Source organism: Triticum dicoccoides, unplaced genomic scaffold (assembly GCF_002162155.2).
Source record: "Triticum dicoccoides isolate Atlit2015 ecotype Zavitan unplaced genomic scaffold, WEW_v2.0 scaffold92232, whole genome shotgun sequence".
Classification (NCBI taxonomy): Eukaryota; Viridiplantae; Streptophyta; class Magnoliopsida; order Poales; family Poaceae; genus Triticum; species Triticum dicoccoides.
In genome coordinates this window covers 53,958-58,357 of record NW_021310511.1, presented here as the reverse complement: position 1 = coordinate 58,357, position 4,400 = coordinate 53,958, and the positions used below count along the sequence as shown (strand labels likewise).

General features: G+C 47.7%; 1 pseudogene; it reads right to left on the bottom strand.

Moving 5' to 3' along the window:
• Nucleotides 1–3,482: 3,482 nt before the first annotated feature.
• LOC119348430 lies at nt 3,483–3,657 on the bottom strand (annotated as a pseudogene).
• Between the last annotated feature and the right edge of the window lie 743 nt (nt 3,658–4,400).

Sequence of the window (4,400 nt, the reverse complement as noted above, 5' to 3'; positions counted from 1 at the left end):
ACTATCAAGTAGTCATCATATTGAGCTAGCCAAACGTTCATAACATCTGCATCTGCTCCTGCAATAGGTTTGTCACCTAGCGGTGCATCAAGGACATAATTCTTCTATGCAGCAATGAGGATAAACCTCATATCACGGACCCAGTCTGCATCATTGCTACTATCATCTTTCAACTTAGTTTTCTCTAGGAACACATATAAAACATAGGGAAGCAATAACGCGAGCTATTGATCTACAACATAGATATGCTAATACTACCAGGACTAAGTTCAAGATAAATTAAAGTTCAATTAATCATATTACTTAAGAACTCCCACTTAGAAAGACATCCCTCTAATCTTCTAAGTGATCACGTGATCCAAATCAACTAAACCATAACCGATCATCACGTGAAATGGAGTAGTTTTGAATGGTGAACATCAATATGTTGATCATATCTACTATATGATTCACGCTCGACCTTTCGTTCTCAATGTTCCGAGGCCATATCTGCATATGCTAGGCTCGTCAAGTTTAACCCGAGTATTCTGCTTGTGCAAAACTGGCTTGCACCCGTTGTAGATGGACGTAGAGCTTATCACACCCGATCATCACGTGGTGTCTGGGCACGACGAACTTTGTCAATGGTGCATACTCAGGGAGAACACTTTTATCTTGAAATTTAGTGAGAGATCATCTTATGATGCTACCGTCAATCAAAGCAAGATAAGATGCATAAAAGATAAACATCACATGCAATCAATATAAGTGATATGATATGGCCATCATCATCTTGTGCTTGTGATCTCCATCTCCGAAGCACCGTCATGATCACCATCGTCACCGGCGCGACACCTTGATCTCCATCGTAGCATCGTTGTCGTCTCGCCAATCTTATGCTTCTACGACTATCGCTACCGCTTAGTGATAAAGTAAAGCATTACAGGGCGATTGCATTGCATACAATAAAGCGACAACCATATGGCTCCGGCCAGTTGTCGATAACTCGGTTACAAAACATGATCATCTCATACAATAAAATTTAGCATCATGTCTTGACCATATCACATCACAACATGCCCTGCAAAAACAAGTTAGACGTCCTCTACTTTGTTGTTGCAAGTTTTACGTGGCTGCTATGGGCTTAGCAAGAACCGTTCTTACCTACGCATCAAAACCACAACGATAGTTTGTCAAGTTGGTGTTGTTTTAACCTTCACAAGGACCGGGCGTAGCCACACTCGGTTCAACTAAAGTTGGAGAAACTGACACCCGCCAGCCACCTGTGTGCAAAGCCCGTCGGTAGAACCAGTCTCGCGTAAGTGTACGCGTAATGTCGGTCCGGGCCGCTTCATCCAACAATACCGCCGAACCAAAGTATGACATGCTGGTAAGCAGTATGACTTATATCACCCACAACTCACTTGTGTTCTACTCGTGCAAATAACATCAACGCATAAAACCTGGCTTGGATGCCACTGTTGGGGAACGTAGTAATTTCAAAAAAATTCCTACGCACACGCAAGATCATGGTGATGCATAGCAACAAGAGGGGAGAGTGTTGTCCACGTACCCTCGTAGACCGAAAGCAGAAGCGTTAGCACAACGCGGTTGATGTAGTCGTACGTCTTCATGATCCGACCGATCAAGTACCGAACGCACGGCACCTCCGAGTTCAGCACACGTTCAGCCCGATGGCGTCCCTCTAACTCCGATCCAGCCGAGTGTTGAGGGGGAGTTTCGTCAGCACGACGGCGTGTTGACGATGTTGATATTCTACCAACGCAGGGCTTCGCCTAAGCACCGCTACAGTATTATCGAGGTGGACTATGGTGGAGGGGGGCACCGCACACGGCTAAAATACGATCAACTTGATCAACTTGTGTGTCTAGAGGTGCCCCCTGCCCCTGTATATAAAGGAGCAAGGGGGAGGCGGCCGGCCTAGGAGAAGGGCGCGCCAAGGGGGACTCCTCCTTTCCTAGTTGGAGTAGGAGAGAAGGAAAGAGGAGGAGAGGGAGAAGGAAAAGGGGGCTGCACCCCTTGTCCAATTCGGACCAGAAGGGGGGCGGAGGCCTCCTTCCTTTTGGCCTATCTCCTCTATTCCCGTATGGCCCAATAAGGCCGATATACTCCTCGGCGAATTCCCGTTACTCTCCAGTACTCCGAAAAATACCCGAATCACTCGGAACCTTTCCGAAGTCCGAATATAGTCGTCCAATATATCAATCTTTACGTCTCGACCATTTCGAGACTCCTCGTCATGTCCCCGATCTCATCCGGGACTCCGAAGTCCTTCGGTACATCAAAACATATAAACTCATAATATAACTATCATCGTAGCGTTAAGCGTGCAGACCCTACGGGTTCGAGAACTATGTAGACATGACCGAGACACGTCTCCGGTCAACAACCAATAGCGGAACCTGGATGCTCATATTGGCTCCTACATATTCTACGAAGATCTTTATCGGTCAGACCGCATAACAACATACGTTGTTCCCTTTGTCATCGGTATGTTACTTGCCCGAGATTCGATCGTCGGCATCTCAATACCTAGTTCAATCTCGTTATCGGCAAGTCTCTTTACTCGTTCCGTAATACATCATCTCGCAACTAACTCATTAGTTGCAATGCTTGCAAGGCTTAGGTGATGTGCATTACCGAGAGGGCCCAGAGATACCTCTCCAACAATCGGAGTGACAAATCCTAATCTCGAAATACGCCAACCCAACAAGTACCTTCGGAGACACCTGTAGAGCACCTTTATAATCACCCAGTTACGTTGTGACGTTTGGTAGCACACAAAGTGTTCCTCCGGTAAATGAGAGTTGCATAATCTCATAGTCATAGGAACATGTATAAGTCATGAAGAAAGCAATAGCAACAAACTAAACGATCAAGTGCTAAGCTAACGAAATGGGTCAAGTCAATCACATCATTCTCCTAATGATGTGATCCCGTTAATCAAATGACAACTCATGCCTATGGTTAGGAAACATAACCATCTTTGATCAACGAGCTAGTCAAGTAGGGGCATACTAGTGACACTCTGTTTGTCTATGTATTCACACATGTATTATGTTTCCGGTTAATACAATTCTAGCATGAATAATAAACATTTATCATGATATAAGAAAATAAATAATAATTTTATTATTGCCTCTAGGGCATATTTCCTTTAGAGACACGGCGACGGCAAACTCCGACCCGCGGCGAGGGCGGTGACCTGCGTGGTGGGGGTGGGGCAGGTGGTCGGGGATTGACCGGAGGCGTGGGTGCATGCGGGCTGCATGCGGCGCTCCCCTTTTTTCTTCTGACGAGGATTGTGTGCGTGAGGAAGGAGAGAATTGACTTTTGTGCGAAGGGATACCCCCCTTTTTTCTTCTGATGAGGAATGCGTGCGTGAGGAAGAAGGAGAGAGTTGGCTTTTGTGCGAAGGGATAAGGCTAATCTGAGGGCCTCTGGCCTTGATCTAATTACAAGCATCCCATCTCAAGAAATGAAAATTTTAAGTTGATGGGCAACACCTGAGGGACCAAATGGCAAGCCATTGTGGTGGTCTCTCTCCCATAAAAAATAAATTTAATATCATTTTGGGCACATGATTCACATATCAAATATTAAACTGATAAGAACAGATACTACACTTGATCTTAGCCAAAAAGCCGAGAAAGATATGAGTTGAATCGCTGCCCTACCCCTCTATTTATCACCTCCTACCGGACGCAGCTTTGGTGCCTTAAAGGCACCTGCCTTTGGGTCACTGACATGTGGGCTAGCCACTTGTTGGGCCCACATGTCATAGATACAAAGGCAGGTGCCTTAAGGCACCGAAATATAGTCCCCTCCTACCTCCTGTCCTCTCCTCGCCTAGCGAGGTGGTACTAAACGAACTGCTCGCGCCTGACGGTGCAATGCCACCAAGCCAGCCTCTTGCGTGGGCCTAAACATAGAAGGCCTTTTGCAAGGCCTATTTTACGATCACAGCGCTGGCTAATGAGTTGCTCGCGCCGCTGTTTTGCGATCACAGCGCTGGCGAACGCCACGGCTCGAGGGGCAGTCTGCCGAGAATCAGCCGCGTGCACACGCCTGGAGCTATATATATCTACAGCTAAGAGCATCTTCAGCCGCGCCCTCAACAAGACCCCCTAGACGACTTTTCGGCCGTCGGTGCTAAAAAATCGGCCCAGTCACGCCCCAAGGACCCAATTTTCGTCGGCTCGGACTGAAATTGGCGCCGGCGGACCCAACCCAAATCCGGCGTGCTGGGGGCTGCTCGGGGGCACTGGGCGAGTCGTTTTTGGCGCGAAAAAGCCACGGCCCCTCCTTGCCAGCGACTCGTCTCGCTTCTCGCCGCTTCATCGTCCTCATCGCCTCGTTTCCTGCGGCGAATCAATGCCAAAGCTGCCGCACGCTGCCGC